Source organism: Protopterus annectens, chromosome 7.part0, assembly GCF_019279795.1.
Source record: "Protopterus annectens isolate FY-2018-M chromosome 7.part0, PAN1.0, whole genome shotgun sequence".
In the NCBI taxonomy this organism is placed as follows: Eukaryota; Metazoa; Chordata; order Ceratodontiformes; family Protopteridae; genus Protopterus; species Protopterus annectens.
In genome coordinates this window covers 378,301,065-378,322,138 of record NC_056739.1, presented here as the reverse complement: position 1 = coordinate 378,322,138, position 21,074 = coordinate 378,301,065, and positions in this window count along the sequence as shown.

Here is a 21,074-nt window from a genome sequence, read left to right as displayed (position 1 = left end):
AAATACAAATATAAAATGTTCAGGTATGGGCCAAATCCCATTAGTTTGTAAGACTTTAAATATATCAGGGCCCTGTATGCTATATGTCTCATTTTATATGGCTGCCAGGCTCTCCATTATGGAAGTCAGTTACACTTGTTCAGAAAACCCTCATTTTATTCTTGGAAAAGGCTGTTAGTACCTCATATCAATTCTCTCTCCTGCTTTTCTGTAAATCCACACATTTCTAAAGGAAAGCATCATTCCATTTTGCATCCAGTTACCCAACCCTTATTCTGCATGTGGCTGCATAAAGGTTCATTTCTTGAAATCTTTCATTATATGGGAGTGTCTTTAGTCCCACAATAGTTTTAGTTAATCTTCTCTTGTACTTCTAACTGCCTTTCTGTTTAGATGATAGATAACTTTCTTGGGTGGCGTAAGCCAGGGAACCTTGTTGGCTAGGCTTACGTAGGCCTTTGGGCTGATAGCCTAGTACCTACCTATGAACCTATGACCCTATGAACCACAGAGTGTTATTATACTCTACTTTATGGTACATTAAAAATGTAGATATGCATTTAATCATGCTGGCCCTCTAAAAGTTAGAAAGCACTTAATGCTGCCTGCAGCCTTGCCACATTTCTTGAGTAAGTGGTGTACATGCAAATTAAAAGGAATTTTACTAATAACACTGTGCTCCCCATCTTTAAGCCAGATGTGAAATTCAAGTCCATCCTCATATTGTTGCCACTTTCCTAACATATCTAATCTCCAAATCAATCAGTATATGTATTTAAAGTGTAATTATTTCAGCTGACAATATGCAGACACATCTAAGACTGTCCATGAAGAAAAATAAAGGCTATGCAAAAATAGCTAATAAAGAACATTCAAAGCCAACATTAGCAAGCAGCTTGTTTCAATTAAAATACATTTATCTGCAGATATTTGCACACAGAACAGGTGAAGATGATGTGGTATAAAACACAGCAGTCTGTCAAACCCCAAATATGCTACCACTTGCAAAGTTTTTTTTCATTTACCAAAAGATACAGCAAAATTATTTAACCTTCTGAAACTGTTAATGAAAAAAATGTGGTGTTTCCCAAACCGCAACCTATTAAAATGAACCTATTCACAAAGTCAGCTAAAATACACAAATATGAGCTGTTATAATTGGTCTGAGGCATGATTCTCATTTAGAGTACAAGAGGCCCAAGGTTCATATCATGGATGAGCCCTCCTTTTGGGAGAGGGATTGGGATAATGATTAAGGTCTTTACTTCACAAATGCAAATGCAATGTTTATTCTGTCTTCTGATAATTGACTAGGCTTGTAATGGTCTACAAACTAGCAGTCTATCATTTATTTATGAACCCATGAGCATCACTTGAAGAAAAGGATAACATTTTGGGTGTTATACTTTACTTGATGTCTTTGATCTCACCACATCAGCTTAGCAGGTTACTATTTGTCTGGAATCCTCATTGAAAAATAAAGACCACTGCCTCATTTGCAATACATTCAAAGATACCTGAATGAAAAAGCATACTCTCTGATGATAACTTTTCATTGGCAAGGGAAGGGAGATTGGTGCACACATAATGGTTTGTGCTTGGTTCTGAATTACTTTAAAACGTGATTTATGTGTCATGATATACACTGTCAATGACCAGCCACATGCTCCAGAGATCTAAACCATGTCATCACAATGAACAAAACATGCTGGAAGGATAGGTTCCTGACACAGAGACTCCCCATACTCTGGAATAGACTTCCCATACATGTCAAGTGAGTGCCTCCTTGGCCCTTTTCAAAAGGAACCTTGAAGATTGGATGGGAGATAGGAAATTCACCCCGGGGATCATATCAGTCACCCTGCTAGACAGGGGTCCAGGGAAGTAAATATTGTGGGAAGAAATATCCAGGGAATTGTTATGGTTAGGCTTGAATAGGCCCTAGGGTAGATAGCCTAGTACCAACCTATGAACCTATGATACCTTATCACCTGGTGAGCTGGAAATCTGTCAATAAAACACTCACCTGTACATGCACACATGTATACATAAAATAGCAACTGCTGCTTGTTCCTCATAAATCTCTACTGAAGTTGAAAGGAAGATCTGTGACATCTAGGTTATATCTCTTTTTTCACTAGCCATTGCCTTTTCATACTTGAAATTGTTTCCATAAGGACCACGCTTCTGGGAGATACTATCAAGTTCAGGTTCTTCAGTAAAATATCAAAACAACATTAGCATTGCCCTGCCCATAACTGACTGTTCTTAAGACTCATCTCAGGCAAACTTCATTGGCATCCCTCCTCATCTCCTAAATCACTTTCTTTCCCTCCAGAATAAAGATTTCCTTGAACATGTGTGATGAGTGAGAAAAGTCTTAATAGCATAATGAAGACTTATGCTCACCATCTATTACAACATAAGTGATGCCATTCTACACCTGACTGGCAATTCCTTGTTAGAGCAGGAATGAGTATAAAAATGAAATAATACCCTGTTCAGCAGCCTTGTACAAAGGGAAAGATACATAATTCATGAAGAAATTCTAGAAGCAGGCAAATTTCTCCTGCAATCGGACATTGACACATGAATCTCATTTCTCTTAACAGTAAGGGTAGTGGCTAATACAATGACAGCAATGATCCTACAGTATTAGAGAATACTTTTATCAATTATGCCTGTAACTTCATATCCTTTAAGTCCCAGCAGTCTTCAGCCAATACCTCACAGCTTCTTTCACTCTTCCCAGCATCCGCCTTTGTCTGTATTTGTCCCAATGTTTAACTAGATACATTTGGCTAAAGTAGAATCTGCCAATAGTGTTTCTAGGGAAATCAACACCATCTGAAATCCTACTACTGTCAGACTATGTCCCTCATAAATGGAAAATGTAGTCCCTTTATAGTGAGGAAATTTAACTGCCACTTATTTTAACTAGATTAACAACTGACTCACTTTTTTGTTCTCACATGCTTCCTCCATAATGTCCTTCTCCAGACAAAGATCACCATTCATCTTAAAGTATTCTGAAGAATCTCCTAAACTGTGAATTTAGAAGGCAAAACAAAGCCTTAGGTAACAGTCTGCATATAACCTTATTAGATATGCCTACCTCTCTTCACTGCATCATCTATTTTCAACTTCCTTACACTTCAGATTCTTTGCATTAAAATATGTCATTTGATCTTCTTTCTCATAGCTCTGATTACCACATTAACCTCTTCATGGCCTGCTGAATCCTTTTAGACTGAGCTACTTCCTTCTGCCTTCATTCTTAAATTATTGAATCTTATTTACTCTCACTCTTACTCCAATCATTGTCTTCCAGCTAACACTGTCCTTCTAAATTTCTTATTAATGACAATTTCATACACCCACCCTTATTTAGATTTTCAATAGAAAGCAGAACATATTCTATAAGTAAGCCAGACCGTTGTCATTAACTTATCAGAACTTGCTAGTCCTAATATTTGTCTTTTTCATTGTCTTCTGTATCACACCACTCAACTTGTCCATGATTTTTGAGAACATCCCTGGTTTTGGCTCAGAATTTGCTCTTAACATTGGTGCTTTTTTGAAAGAATGTGGTTTGCTGCAGTCAAAAATAACAATAATCATTAAAGTTATGGACATGTTTAATTCAGAAAATGCATGCTAATTCATGTTCAGTTATTCTGTCAGCTTTATAAGTTGGTAGCAACATTGCTTATGAAGTGTCACTAATTTGGAGCCTTTGTCTGTGATTATTTTTTTACTTTGTCCCAGATTCAGAAATCTGCACTAAGGTCATATTTGTTCAAATGTTACATGAACATGCTTCACTGAGGCAATGGAAGTAAAAGTGCAAGATTCTTAAACTGAGTTGTAAAAAAATGTAAAATTTTATTTTGCGTTGTTTGTAATTAATTTTGTCTATACCTGTACTAATTGATTTTTCATTCTGTTTTGCATGGTATAGGTCACAAAACTAAAAAAAAAAGTTAGCGTCTAAATTTCGTTTCTCAAAAAATGTGTGTGTGTGTGTGTGTGTGTGTGTGTGTGTGTGTGTGTGTGTATAATATATATATATATATATATATATAGGTTCACTACATAATCTCAAAATTTTGAAATATCAAATTTAAAAATCCCGAGACTATGTAGCCAACACCCCTAAATACCGAAAGACCAGAAGCGTGAAACGTACAACAGACATATAGCAAACACATACACATACACACAACTTCCCCCCACAATCAAACATATCATCCTACACTACTATGCCCCCCGACACCCCCCTACTTAAATATACTAAATCTAAGATCGCACAAACAGACACACAAGGGACACTCACACCCACACATTTTACAATCCCTCACACACACACATCACAGTCACAACACACACTGACACACACTAAAGCCCCTAACCAACAAACTTACACATATATACTTACCTGAACTTCCACCTATCCATCAACAAACCGCAACACCAGAAGCGCTACTTCAATATCTCCGAACATCAGGATTTTGAATTTCGCACTTCTGGTCTTTCGGTATTTAGGGGTTTTGTGGCTACATAGTCTCGGGATTTTGAAATTCGATATTTCAAAATTTTGAGATTATGTAGTGAACCCATATATATATATATATATATATATATTTATATATATATATATATATATATATATATATATATATACAGTGTTCAGGGAGTCTCTACATCTCTATTTAATATAATTGGTGCCTCCTGACTTTAAATTGAGGAGCAAAATATACAGCTTCTCTTGCAAATAAAAAAAAACAAAAAAAAAAAACAAAAAAACCAACTTATCTGTCATTATAAACTATAGCAAACTGCTATAGTTTATGCTACACAAAGTTGTCTACAGCTCTTCAGTTCTGACTACAAATACAATACTGCCATTCATTTCTAAATGCCAGTAATGCACTTAAGACACAGAGGACTACAGAGCTTCAGTTCTTAATGCAAGAACAGTACTGGCATCCAATAATAGTAATGCACTGAAGACCGAATTGAATAACCACTAATACTTAGCTCACACCTAAACAAAAGGGAATCCTCGTCACAATGAACTCAATCAACAGAAGTACATTTCTTTACATTTGTGTAGTGTGCACAGTGTGTTACTAAACTTGTTTTGTTTACTTTTCCTGGCTTCGGGATCCAAAAGATCCCATGTTATCAGTTTAATTACATGGTTCTGAAAAATGAAACAAGTGAATAACATTGCATGGCTTTCTCTCCTTCATTCATATTTAGCATCGGCTTTATCCAGCTTAAGGTAACTGGGAGATGGAGCATGTTCAGGCCAGCAGCAGTATGCATAGATCACAGGACATGAAGCCATTTGCAGACTGGAAAAATCACCTGTGAGAAATTTGAATGTAACCAGTTCAATTGCCTGCATATATTTATGATGTAGAAGGAAACTGGAGCTCCAACCAAAAAATGACAGAGACATGAGGAGGACATATAAACTCCACAGGCACAGTAGCCAAAATCAAACTGAATAGCAAAACTCTTTGAGGGGGTAACTAACACACAGCACAGCTGTACTGCCCTGATTAATGGCTTTATGTTAAGCAATACAAAGTTAATGACTATTTATAGTACGTAGCAAAACAAGAATTTTCTGTCAAAGATTCTAATCCTTAACAACCATGAACTTCATGTCATAAAGAGCCTTTTATATTAAAACAAAAGACCACTTTGAAAAAATACATTTTATGACTATTAACAATGTATATTGCTGTCTGCAAATCAAAGAAGTTTCTCCTTCAAATTTTCAGGAGACCTGCCAAATAAGCCACTGAATTTCTGAGCTAACATTTCTTTCTGATACCTTAAAGATTAGCTAGAGTTCCAAAATCCTCTGTATGGCTTGTTACAAACCATTATTGTACTTACGAGATTAAACTACAGAACTGGAACTCAGAAAATGGACTGCTTAGTTAAAATTGACTCTCCACATCCGTACTCCTGGCACTTTGAGTTTGAGTGCTAGACACTTTGAATGTCTTTGAAAAATCAGGAAGTGCTGCACTGATCAAACGGTGTCATTGGACAAAGTCGCTCACTCAATCAATGTTAGCTCCTAGACATTAAAAAAAAGTTAATTTAGCCTTCCTTGTTTCTTTGGCAACCTCAGCCAAAAATAATTAATAACAAAGTGCAAACAACATACATTTTTGCCCAAAACACAACATGTAGCAGTGTCTCAGGAATTGGTTTTCGGACAGGTTCTTCAGTATACAAACATTAACATCCTTCTCTGCTTCTCTGGTACCATTGTCAAAATATATAAAAATAATGCATGAAGGTGTTTTGCTCTATGATTACATGTTTAATAAAATCTGGTCAGCTGGCATTCCAAACTAAACTAAAGCCAAGCTACTTTAACTTACAGATCTCTTTTCAAATAGAACTGTTGTAATTACAATTTTCAAGGATACATATTAAATTTTAAACTGGTAGTGGTATCAAATATCTGCTGGATCAGGAAATATCAAAATTGCATATGCTGTTGATTACATACAGGACCCACATTCAAATGGCAATATGTTCATGAATAAATGTCACTTTTTTTCTGAGGCCAAAATCAGAGCCACATTACTGAGCTTATTCTGAAAGTAGCAGTGATAAGTGATAGTACTATCTAATTAATATTAATCTGGGCTTGCTAGACAAACTAAAGCGCATGTTTATTGACAGTGGACAATACACTAAAAAAATTGTAATTGGAGACATCATTGCTCAGCACCTCCCATTATTATCAAATGCTGTCGCCTCACCTTACTGCATATAATCCATTTTAACGATTCATACTGATAGTTGGGATGCATTTTCAAATAGTATTTTTCCAACTGGGACCTCAAATCAATTGCCAATCTTACTGAAATGCCTAGGATGCATCATAAGTTAGGTGAAAAAAAGCTTTAGTAATCATATTTCCCTTTGGAATAACCTCCTGTCATGGCTTCAAACTAACCCTGCATAGACATCGGTTAAACTCCATTTAATTTCTTATCTTGTAACACAGATCAAGTTTTTTCACATAAACACTTACCTAAATCAAGACTAACGTCCTGACTCAACACTTGCCTTCAGATTTCGTTTCTCTTAAATTTTACAAAGAACTGCTAACTAAGCACTAGCTGGTTGGAGGGGTGACAAAGTAGACATCACCAAGCAATTTGTCTACCTTCTGTGATTACTCTGTGTTTATGAATTCATTCTGTTTTCTTTTTTGTGAATCTCTTCACCTGGGCTATGCATGTAAATGGTCTACAGTGATCAGTGCACTGCCCTGGTAAATAAATAAATCCCTACCCTGGGATTCAGAAAGGCTTACACAGTTTTGAAAGCCCTTTATGCAGAAGGTTTTTCGCAGTGCATTAAGCCTGAACAATTCAGAAACTGCTTTCCCAATACAAGTTTACATGGGCACTGATAATGGCCTTACTGGCAAAGCCATATAAAAATGTGGTAGTCCAGGGCATGGCTAATGCTAATTAACCATGTGGTTTCCGCTGGACATGATGGTCTCACTGGAATAACAGGTTAGAGCAATACAAAAGGAGGAAAAATATGCCATGTTTTAACAGTGTATACCAATTCACTCCTATGGAGTGGTCACCGTTTGTAGTTAAAAAAGTCATCCATATGTGTGTGAGTGTATGTCTGTACTAACACAAATGTGGCTGTACATTAATGTGCTTGTGTCCACATGCACTCATGAGTGCATGTGTTGGGTTGTTGCCCTGTGCAAAGTTAGTATAGCAAAGCTATGTGTGTGTCTCTTTACATGCATGAGTGTTAGCCTCTGTGTGAGTGTGTGAGAAAGAACATGTGTTCGCCTATGTGTGTGTGTCTGCGAGTGTGTGCTTGTAGTAAGCCTGTTTGCAGCGGCATGAGTGTGTGTGTGTGTGTGTGTGTGTGTGTATCTATAGTAGTCATCTGGAATACAGAGCCATTTCTTCTGCTCATTCAAGGACAAAGAGAGCGAGAGATGCATAGTGAAAGGATGAGAATGGATACAAAGAGGGGCTTGTACAATTGTATTTTCTCAGTCCAGAGAAGATGAACAGGGTAATGGAAATGGCATGGGTTATAAAATATGAATAAAACAAGGAGTCTTGCTGCAGTTCACCTGAAGAGTAAAGATGGAAGGAAGAAGGAATGGCAAAAATTGAAGATTGAGGGCATTGGCTTAATTGTCAACATAAATGAAATAATCTATTGCTATCTGGAGAGAACACAAAACACTTTAGTCAAGAAAAAAACAATAAATGCAGAGAAATGGTGAGTACTTTGTTTCAATAAATATAACAAAATCATTTTAAGTTCAGAGAGGGCTGAAGAATGGATCAGTGTTTCATTCATGCTATCTAAGCTTAAATAAATAACTAAATAGTTGCTAACTGTACTCATGCCTGAGCTAACAAATGGCTTAATACCTTAAGAGCTAGTCATATTATTCAAAGTATATTTTTCAGACATATTAGTGGTGTACTTTGCAGTGAATATATACTGTTTGTTATGCTTGCTGCATTTGCTTGCACATATATGCTGATATTTTTGTACATCAATGCTGTGATAATGTCATTATTACTGTCTGCTAGAGACTTTCTCCAACAGTCCCTTCCATAAATGTTTGGTTGCAGTAAGGCCATCCAGGTCAACAAACAGAGAAAGGGAGAGAAAGAAGGTGAAAGTTATGTCATTATACTTTTCAAAAACCGGAATCCTAGCTATGCAAGCTTCTGTTATGTTAGGCTCCAGAACAGACATGCTCCTCAAGTCCATACAGCTCTCAAGCATTGCATTTGTCAACTACTCAGTTTATAATTTTCTGTAATAACATGTAAAAATAATACAATCTTATTATATAAAATATGTAACTACCACATATGTACGTATGCATGTGTGTGTGTGTGTGTGTGTGTGTGTGTGTGTGTGTGTGTGTGTGTGTGTGTGTGTATAGTGTATGTCAAACAGATGGAGAGAGATAGAGAGAGTGACGCGCACACACACACACACACACACACACACACACACACACACACACACACACACACACACACACACACACACACAAGTAAATAAATGTTTTACTTCAAATGCATTGTTTTGTCTTAGCATCTTAGCAAAACCTCACACTTTTGCTTATGTTCAGAAGGATATTTCTATTGATTTTAGTAGCAAATACATAAACTATAAACAAATAATCTGTGTAGATATTACTTTATACAAATTTTGACAACTGCTGTCACAACATTTTTAAATAATGCATACATGTGTGAGACAAGGAAAAATTCTTCATGTTCCTAGCACTCTTTTCTCATGGCTTGCTCTTGCCCAAAGGAAGCTTTCTTTTACTGCGGTAACAGAAATGATCCATACTGGTATAACTCTTGCCACAATGCTAATGAACAAAGCTTCCAGTGGGTTTATGCCCTCTATGCATATTGTTGTGGAGTAATGAAAACCGAGAAGAATCTGATGCCTAGCAGCTTTTCTATAGCATATTAAAATAATCACTGTTTACTTCTGTGTTTTTTTCAGGAGTGAAAATATCTGTAAATGTTCTTATTTTCAATTCCGTTCAGTGCAAATAACTGTTTAGCTACAGAATCACAATAATGTATGCAAGGCCTTTGGCCTGCAAGGAATTCAGTGCATGCATTATGTGTTTTTCCTCTAGTAATGATGTCAAATGTCACAGTAATGTAATATAAACTCAGCTGCTACTGCAAAGAAGCCATTTTTTAATGCATAGGATTTTAAATAAGAAGATTGTATTCTCAGATATTGGCTAATTAAGCCACATTTGCCAATACATAATAAGTAAGACAACAGGCCACTGATAAAAAAAAAATTACATTTTAAATGCAGTTTGCTGTAAGATGTTGACATAAAAGTTAATACAATTTCATCTTACAAGCGAAATATAATGTTTGTTATGTTAATATAGTTTGATTACTTTTTTATGAATGCAAATTTGCCTATGTCACAAGTGATAATTCAATAAAGGTGTTGGGAAAAAAAAAAAAGAAAAAAAGTGATTTATGAAGCATTTCCATTTTGCGTTGGATGCCTTGACTTCAGTCTTTTTGAAGAAATATTTAACTGTACTTTTATCAGATTTTATTTGAGCCTTGGAATTCTGTGAAATATTTTTAATTTTATCTCTATGTTTAGTGTGTTAATGTAGCAAACAAGAACAGATATTCTTTTCACTTTAATCTTCTATATGTACAATATGTGGCAGTAAGCCATGGAAGTGGTTACTTTAGTTCACACACAAAGAATGCCAGTCTTAAAGGAGAACAGAGGGATATATTGAAAGACTGATGTAGAGTCTGTCACTATCAAGAGATAACATGTCTGACAAACAAGGCTAGTTCCTAGTCAGTCTTTTAGCTCTGTTCTTTTTTCCATTTCTTTAAACAACTAGTTTAGAAGCTCACATTTAAGCCGAGAGAGGCTTCCTTCCCTCAGTACCCAGTGCACTTTGAGACCTCCACCACTGTTTTCTTGTTCAATCCTCTTAATGTGTTCAGAGTGTGATGTTCCTGGCTTGTTTTAGGATGTACTCTATTAGTCCTCATAACTCAGAGAAAAGCCTTCATTATTATGCAATTTCGGCACTGCCCTATGGTTCCACAATGCTGTAAGATTGCAAGACTGAGACATTGTACTACTGATTGTGTTTCTCCAATTTAATGAGATTAGAGTGTGCAATGATGCTACTCCCCTTGACTTGCCCACACAAGTAGGCATGTACCTCCTCCATCCTGCAGCCAAGGGATTACTGCATGCTCTGCTACTGTCCACTGTTCAGATGATAAAGCTGCTCTGTGGTACTCCTCCCCCTTCCACCCAAAATAAAATCTACCTGGTGAACTGCCTTTTCCTGAATCAGAGTGCCTAGTACCAGAGCTGAAATAAAAAAAAAAAAAAAAAAAAAAAAAAAACAAGCGTTGTTCTAGAGGTCCAGCATTGCCCACCCCCCACCCCCCAACTTATATCCTTCTGGATGGCAGGCCTTTTTTCTTTACATATGGGGGCTGCCGTTATGTATATTCTGTTCATTCATATTTGTTTTAGTTGAAAGGCTCTTTAGTGACAGTACAGTGTCTCCGTTGAGAAGATATTTCGACATTATTTCTGAGGTTTTCTCCTTCTAGTAAAGTATATCTCCTTTTTCATCTGCTCTATTTTCTCCATTACTTGCTGTGCTTTTTTCTAGTTTTATTGTTTGTTGAGGTACTCAACATTTTTTCATTTCTATACTTTCATCTACTGAGTAGATATCAAATCATTAAAACTTTTGTTCATGAGGTATATTTAATTTGACTTCCTTATTTTTCAGCCACTGTTATCCATAAAATATAAATAATGTTATTTTTCACAAAAGCCTTCGATTTCACTTTATCACTAACACATCCAGATTGTCTGAGACTCAAAAATTTAACTTTGTGTAACAAAACACATGAAATTTACAAATCGTTCAAATGAATTGTGAAATCTGTAATGGAACATTATAGACAGATCCAGATTGTTTGACACTCCAAAACTCAACTTTTCTGTGATCCAAACAAAGCCCATGAACTATACAACTCCTTTAAATGAGATGTTAAATCTGTAATGGAACATTAAAGACACTATCTTTATATATCCAGTTGTTGTTTGTCTTTTGGCTTTTTTTTGGCCACAGCGGAACTCCGGTCCACTAATGATTGGCAGTAGATTTTCACAAACGCCGAGGTGCCAGCTCGAGGTCCAACCTTCAACGAAGGCATGTCCTTACGCATGTCTTTCGAATACCACCCAACCACAGGAAGGACATGCAGACTCCACACAGAAGGCACTCCCCGCACTCCAGCCGAGAATCGAACAGGAGAACCTCTTAAAACCAAAAAAAAGATGAAATGATTGTACAATAATGGGGATGTCTATAAAGAAAGAATTAAAATTTAATTGTAGAGGGCTTAGACCATGCACCCCACACTGCCTTACTTAGTATACTCCATTGCCAAACATCCACATAACCACGGAAAAGGGGTGAATACTGCAGGAAAGAAAAATTATTCTTTTGTTGGGAACCTGTCAGTTGGCTGAGCACTATTTCAGTCAGTATTAATGCCACAAAGTAAATTTGCTGTAATCTATGTTCTTTACAAATGGAATTTTCTCTTTACCCTTCTGTTGTGCAGCTTTGGTGGGGAATTGAATATCACCAGATTTCCCTTTGGTTGACATCTGTATAGTTGACAAAATTTGATTGATGACACAGATGGTCAACAAGTATGCATGACTGCAGAATTCCTGGGGTGGGGAAATATGCCATTTGCCTGACATTGTGCAATCACAGAGTTAATATATATAATTAGGAGGGGGTGTAGGGTTGCTGATAAATAATGACATAGAAAACCCTCAGACACTGGATCCAACCCAGTGTAATTTCATTAAGGAAAGGTCATGCCTACCTAACTTGGTGGATTTCTTCAAGAAGGTCACCATAGCAATGGAAAAGGGCAAAATGGTGTATACTGCCTACCCTGACCTGGCAAAGCAATTAACACAATACTCCATTCAGGTGTTGTAGACAAACTCCCAAAATTAGATATAAACCCCTATGTCACCCATTGGATAGCCAGCTGTCTCAGAGATAGCACCCAAGAAGTTTGGATATGGGAGACTACCTCTATAAAATGGCCAGTCACTAGCAGAGTTCCTTAAGGCTTGGTGCTGGGGCATTAGAGGCACTCTAAAGGCTTCTGGAAAGTGACTCGGCAAATGGTACAATAAAGCTCTATCAAGCTGGAAAACAAAGACAGAAAGATAAAGAATTTGCATAAAACTGTCATTGGACACCATTCATAAAGGATGCCAACAACAATCTGCTCACCAATCCATAGGACAGCAAAGGAAGATGGAAGGAGTATTTCCAGCAGCTTCTGAATGAAGAAAACCCCACCAAATCTATTCTGCTGTATAAATAGCCTTCAGTGAAAGGAAAAGAGCCTTAAGCAGAAGAAGTAGGAAAAGGACTAAGGAAAATGAAGCTGCTCCTGCTCCTGTATCCAAGTTATTCCTAGCTGAATTACTAGTCTGGATCAACCACACAAAGTATGTTTCAATATATCTTGTCTCTGTGTCTTAGTCATATCTAAAATACACTATTCAGTGTAAGCATCAGCACGACTATCTTAGAAAACAAAACTAGTTCTGAAATGTTGCCCGTCTCTTGTTTGTATAGCAGCGTTCTTTCTAGTATCTCTCAATGCAGCTCAGTTAGTCTACTGTACTCAGTACAACTGCAGGGCATTTTGAATGTTGCTTTAACTTGCAGTTAGACATTTTAAAGGAAGGTAAGAATCAGGAACATTAATTGTACTGTACCTTGGCATTAAGTAAATGCAGATTTCTTTTGCTTGTTAGAGCTGTAACTGTTACAATATACTTACTTTCCCTTTTCCTGCTATTTATAGACATGTGGATGTTGAATCTGTTGTAACTACAACTAACCATCTGAATGAGTTATTCTGAAACTGTTTTTCTCCCTTTCTATATCTTCTTCGTAACACATTTAGCTCTGGTGTTTGAAATGTTCACAGGGGGGTATCTTTTCATTTTTACCTAAGAATTTACTGCTTCTCATTCTTACTGTACACACTATGAAGAAGCTCATGGAACTCCATTTTTGAAATTCATTCCACAGATGTTTTCTTGCCTTTTTCATGTAATTTTCTGGCTCAAAGTAAACCCTGAACGTTCAGGTACAAACACCTTTCCCTTTTACCAGTCAGTGCTCTATCATAGTATGGTGGTAAATTATATTTCACACACTACCCCTGGGCCCTAGTGTGGGCCTAGAAAACTTCAGGTCACCCTTGCTAAGGGTCTGAAGAAGTTTTGGTATCTGCCTAAAAGAAAGCGCTTACATTAAATGTTTTGCTTGTTTTGTACTTAGTGCTGTCACACCATTTCTTTAATTTATCTGTTTTTTAGATGCCTGAATAACCCGGCCTTCTCACCCACCTCATATACTCTCCTGCTCTAAATTTAGGTTGATATATAATTTTTCTTTAGCCACACTCTCTTACTCAAAGTTCGCCAGTCAAACTAAGTGAAGTTTTCATTTATTTATTTTTAATTATTTTAATGTATTTAACCTGGGGGCGAGCCACGGTGGTGCAGTGGTTAGCATTGCCACCTCACAGCAAGAGGTTCTCCAGTTGAATTCTCAGCTGGGGTGCCTTCTGTGCAGAGTCTGCATGTCCTCCCTGTGGTCACGTGGGTTTCCTCTGGATGCTCCGGTTTCCTCCCATATCCCAAAGACATGCAATAGGTGAACTGGACACTCTAAATTGGCCCTAGGTGTGAGTGTGTGTGTGTGCCTTCTGTGGAAGGTTGGGCGCCGGGCTGGCAACTTGACACAGTAAAACTCCACTGCCAATCATGAGTGGACAGATGATCCATTGTGGTGACCCCTGACCGGGAAAAGCCAAAAGAAGAAAAAGAAGAAGAATGTATTTAACCTGGGTAGACCACTGCTCGCAATGAACCATTTTCAAATTCAGACTAGGTTAATCAAATACAATCAGTTAAAGAAATACAGGTAAATGATACAAAAAAAAAAATAACGCTGCAAAATGAAATACAGATAAATGCAACAAAGGCATACAGCAGTTTAAAATAGTCTCAGAAAAAGCATACAATTTACCTACATAAAGTATACAATGTTTAACATAATAAGGCATTTTTCCCTGTATAAATGCCACTCTGTTTAAATTTTTTTATTGTATAAATGTCATTTTGTATAAATGTTATATATATATTACTGTCTTATTCATGTGGAGCTTTTCTCCCCGGGCCTCTGATGAAAATGGACATGTGTCCAGTCAGACTATCTCAGTAAACAAATGTAAAATAAATAAATAATAAATACATTTGTAACAAAATGCCTCTAAGTGTTGACAATGGTTAAGTACCAGTGAAAGTTTTAACAGTTATTCAGTGTAATACAAATCATTACTAAGTAGTGGCATAAAAAAGTCATTATTCTAATTTACATTTGCGATATTGTTAGTGAAGTCAGAGAAACATAAGTCATTGCATTTATATCCTGTGTTATGAATTCAATTATTCAGGAGGTACACATTTTATTCATAGATTCATACTAGGCTAACTGCCCTTGTGAGCCATTTTAAGCCAAGCTAGTTATCCCTTGGGAGATTCAAACCCTGTACCTTGTGTTTATAAGGCAAACACTTTAACCATTAGGCCACCCTCCCAGCCCTTACATCTTAATGTTTTTTTTTTAAACCAAGGAAGGGAGGGGAAAGGAGAGGAGTTTAAGTTATTTTGTGAGAATTTTTGTTTGGATTACCTATGATTCACTGATACCTCTTTTGTCGGTGTTCTCTTTGTTGAAATGTAATTGTCATGGTGTGTTTTACCATAATATTTTGAATAGCATGAACCTGTGGTGCACTTTGAAAGGGCTTTTGCCATTTTTTCCACTGTGATACAATGGTAAAATAAATAAATATAATTGAAGGGAGTGTGGATGGCAAATCTCTCCACATGGGGGTAGCGGGGGGGGGGGGCTTTCATTTGACGGTCTGTTTCAGAAAATTATCAATCAGAAAAGTATGTCTGTTCAGAAGATAAGCAAACCTTTTTCTACATCCTACCTGTGTATGTTACTTTTTTGGTTGCAAAACAGTGGCATCAGGCATCTTTGGAGAGAAAATCCTTAAGATGTTTTTCTAAAAGAAGTATATTTCTGTACAGCCTTTTAATTATTTGGAAGTTATTCACAATACTGAGGGACTAATGTTGAGAAACAGTATCTATTTGAGGGTAATTGGTTTTGTGAGCTATGAAAGGCCTAGCTGAAGATAAGAAGGAATCTGAGGTGATAGTTGGTTTGCCTAATGTTGAGGAATTCATGTAGAGGAGGGAAGGGGTTTTGCTGTAAATGTATGTGAACTAGTGGACAAAGTAATAGTTTAGATAAGACAAATAGGTGTATAGATAGTGTTGAAGAGGGTTTGATGTACAGTTGTGTTTTATTTGAATGTTGAACCAGTGATGGGTAAGTCATACTCAAGTTCAGGCAAGAGCACTCCTTTTTCAGTAGCTGATCTTCCTTCTGGTAGGAGGAAGTAGGAAATGTCTTTTGCCCAGGACTTAATGGTAGATTTGATGATGGTGAAACAGTATTAGAAGTTTGAGTTCTGACCTGGCCAGGTCACAATGCATCTGTAGATTTTGACTGTTTCTAAGGGTTCAGTGTTATTATGACAAATGCTCAGTTTGCATTAAATGTCAGATATCATAAACCTAACATTTTCCTGCTGAGGATTAGCTTGTTTTTATCAGGTAGTGAGTCAGGCTGGATAGCCAACAATGCACCATGCAATCACCTACAAGTACATTTAAACTGTTTTTCTACAATTTCACAATTGTTTAAGATAGCTGTGAACTTTCTGCACAAATGTCTTCATCGTAGCAAAAGTAAGGTAACAGAGGGAAGCCCTGTCTTGTTCCCCGCATAATCTACTGCTATGATTTTCCAAAGTTTGCACTCAGTCTGATCCACGGATTGTCATCAAGGCCTTTCCAGTACCTCCCACCACCACCACCACCACCATTTACCAATGGTGTTAAAGAGGAAACTCCAGTTTATCATATCAAAAGTTTTTTGCATATCAGATAATGCCACAGATGCAGTCCCTCTTCCATGCCTTTTTACTCAAACTGCAAAGTTTATAAGAGGGTACCTACAGTCTGTAGATAACCTTCATTTAACAAAACATGCCATGCTAGATTTAGAATTCAAGTTAAGACTTTCTGTAAATGAGCTATTTAAATCCAAATAAAGAGATTTCCAGTGGCATCACTGAAAGATATTGGCTGAAAAAATCCTGAGTCTTCCTGATCCCCCTTTCCCCATTGGAAATGCAACCACCATGGCTTCTTTTATCGAAGCAGGCAACTTCTCTGTCAGCACTGCATCATCAAACAATTTCAGCAGACAAGTTCTGATTTTAAAACTCAACATCCTTATCAAAACCAACTAGAAACCTCTTTGCCCCATCCAGCCTTACCACACCTAATACCATATTGCTGCCATTAGCTCACCAACCTATTTCTTTTTATTTTGCTCTTCTCTGCTTATTGCCAAAGTAGAAGAAGATACCATATGTAAGTGGATGGCCTCCTCAATAAAACTTAGCTGTTGTACCATGCTGTTCCATACTGTTTTTAAAGTAACTAAGTACTTCCATTCACATATTCTATAGTTCCAGAAATATTTGCTGTATTTCCACTTAATTTCATGTGGGACTTCATTGTATAATTCTACATGAGATTCGGCAGTCATAAAAAAAAAAAAAAAAAAACTTTCTTATCCCTGCTTGCCTCTTCCTTAAGATGGATACCATAACAGAAAATGTCTCAGCATTTTAATGGAATATCAGTTCTGCTTGTGCAGTGAGTAAGGCCAGCTTGAATATCAAACTCTGTCACTGCTGACTAAGTACTTTACTCTTGCCTCCACAAATTCTAGAGGATTTAGGTCCTTAACCCATCCTGAAAACTGGAACAGCAAAAGTTGTCTCTTCCTGCTTTATGCTTTAACTTTCATTTTTCCTGTTTTACCACTTAACAATATTTTCCAACTCAGCTGTTCAGCTGTCCTCAGCATGACCTGCTAATTTAAATATATCAATCTCTTTTTTATGGTGCAGTGGTTAGCATTGTCACCTCACAGCAAGAGGTTCTCTGGTTCTATTCTCGGCTGGAGCACCTTCTGTGCAGAATGTGCATTTCCTCCCTGCAGTCGTGAGTTTTCAAGACATGCAGGTAGTTGTGTGTGTGTATGTGCATGCCTTCTGTGAAGTTTGGCACCAGGCTGGCAACTCAACACTGTAACAACACCACTGCCAATAAATCTGCAGACCGGTGATCCGCTGTGGCGACCCCTAACTGGGAAAAGCTGAAAGACATTGCAATCTCTTTTTTGACACTAGACATTTTTATACATAACAATGGTATCCAACATGATTTCCTCCAGCTTTTCTAATATTTCGTTAAAGGTACCCATACTTTAAGCAAATACTGACATCTCACAAAAATAAGGTAAGTCACTTAGTCAAACTTGTGGAATGAAAAAGAGCCCATAATATTTCTACCTCAGTTTTAATGAAAACAGTGCCTCTCACTATGCAGTATTATTCAAGATACACATCTCTCAATTCTCCCTGATTAGATGCTCATTGTCCTAAGAAAATGTATTCATTGATGTAGGTATGCCATTATTCTATACAGTATTGCAGTATTTTGTGTCAATGTTTACTACATGGCTGTCTGAGTTATTTAATAAAGTATACTGCTTAGCTATTACTAACGTTTGGATTGTACAGCCTAAATTAGTAACTAACCCTATTGTTAGATTGTTCCTAAAGGAATCCTGTGTATTTAAGACCACCTAAATACCCAGTTACTCCAAACTGAAATCTACATTTTATTCCAGAGAAGCTTAATTTATTGTCAGCCAGTCTGTTCTCTCAACCTGAAACATTTTTCTTTTACTAGTGGCCCTTACTTCTGTTGGAAGGAACTTTATTTCATTCTCTTGTAGGTATCAGTCATCAGCTTAGTCCCTGAGTACCTCCTTCATCTTCTGCTCTAACCTTGCCTTGATACCTGCCTGAAATGTGACTTGCCCTTTGGACTGAGGTCATGGAAAGGCTGAAAGAAACATAGTAAATGTTTGCACCAGCACAGCAGGAGGGAGAGTATATCTAGCTGTCTTGGAAAAGAGTCATCCATAAAGTCAAGCAGAGGATATTTTGCTAACCTTAAAACAACAGAGGAATGGCGGCCACTTACTTTGCTCTTTGTAGCATCAGTTAGCTCCCACCCCACATAATGCCCAAATCTTATGGGAATCTTCCTTGACATCTTACTAAAAGGCCATAATCTGAAAAGAGCCTTATAAACTCTTTCCAAAGAAAGCACATATTTAAGAACAAATTCATATTTTACAGCAAACTGCATTATTAAATTAAGCCTGACAAACTATTCAGCTTCCAGTTTTCTGTCACAGGCAGGGAAATAAATGGGGAAATATTTTGTATTGCATGGATGTACACACAGGGCTCTGAATTATTATATGCAGAGGACAAAGTCAATTGATTCTACTCCATGCAAACTTCACTGCCTTACTCTACAGAGTGTCAAGTGGATCCCTATTAAACAAAGAGACAACCTTTTACTCAAGGCTCAGCTCTTTAAACTGCTACATCTTAACAGATTTCCCCCACTCTTTGTAAAACTTAACAGCAAACAACTTTCACTTATAACCTATGCCAACAGTCCTAGCTATCTCCCTCTCTCGCCCCCAAAGACCTAACATCCAGCCCACAAAATATGCCTTCTGCATTACACCCCCTCCCTTTGATAGTCACTCCACCCACACCTAATAGACTCCACCGACTAGTCCATTTTGTGAAAGTGTCTAAAATCAGATCTACAGCAACAAGCCAAAAGCACCTGTGCACCTAATGGGATGTTGCCTAATGCTTTTCTCCTCTTTATCTCTGCCTTATTCTACACTTTAGCTAAATGTTTGGAATTTACACTTTAATATTCCATATCACGTAAATGTTCTAAAATTTGCTATGAATGAATTTTTACTTAATCCTGTCCTTTGTTGTTTAGCTACTTGTATTTATCCATTCTCATATTGTAATTGTCTTCATTTTTGCACTGTTCACTTGGGTCTATATTGCATTATCAAAAAGTGATTTAATCGAACTGTACAGTACATCGGATTGCTGTTCACTGAGCTGTTTATACTAAGATTGCAGTACAGTGAAGACTGAAAAATTTACCCTTTAATTACTGTAGTTCAGTCTCGAAGTTGGTATATATTAGTGTCAGATGTGGAGGGCAGAGACCTCCACAAGAGTGAATTCAATAAACAGCATTTTCTATGTAAGTGCTGTTTGATTAAATTACATTTCAATTATGTAATTTAGACCTGTTAGCTTATGCTGGCCTGTAATTGGTCACTTTTTTATCAGTGCACTACCTTAATAAATAAAAAAATAGATAAAAGAATAATAAGCTACTGTTTTTTTTCTTTAATCGTGGGAAACAGGTTCATCCTCATGTATATAGAGACTGCATTCTTTTCATTTTATGATCTTCATCTCCCCATGCATATTTCTGAGTAATAAATCATTTTACTGATGAAAAAAACATATGAGGTTTAAGAAAATAAACAAATAAATACAAAAGAAACAGGCATTGTGGTGTTTAAAATCCATTTAACATAATATTTTGTAATAATTCTGCAAGACTGAGAAAGACATAAGTGTTTTCATTTCTTGATCTGATTTTAAATTAATTTTTAACAGCCTGTGTCTGCTTTAGCTAAAGACTTTATGCGTATATTAGTGATTCCAGTACATAGCTGCACTGCATTTTTGCTGTTTTAAGTAGTCTAACTGCTGCTATTAAGCCTTGGTTTCATTCTTGTGTACTGAGTGTATGTCAGGCTAGCTCAGGACTTGTCTTTGCACTGGGACAGTTCCAGGCTAGTAAGCTCAGAGCAGATGGTCTAATTGTTTTTCCTCTCCTACCCCCATGTTGCAGTTGTGTTCTTAAATCCAGTGTATCTGTTGCTGCTGCCCCTTATGATAATTTAACTACATAATTCCCTCCCTCTCCCCATTCATTGGCTGTTAACAATAAGCACATGAGTATCATTTTTCAAAGTCTGTCCCCTTAAACTACACACTTGTCTAAAAGACCTTTGATAAAATTGCTTAATTTTTGAGTGTACTAATACTGCTTGCACTGATTTTAGTATGTAATTAGTGATTGTTTTTGCTGTAATTAATTTACTGGTTCTTGCTGGGGTGATAATGGAGAACACTGGACCACACCAGTGTTTTTGCATACCTCTCAGAATGTTCTGGCAGTTGTGTAACATTTAGGAGCTGTTGCATATCAGCTCTGTCACAACTCTCAACTTCTTTGCT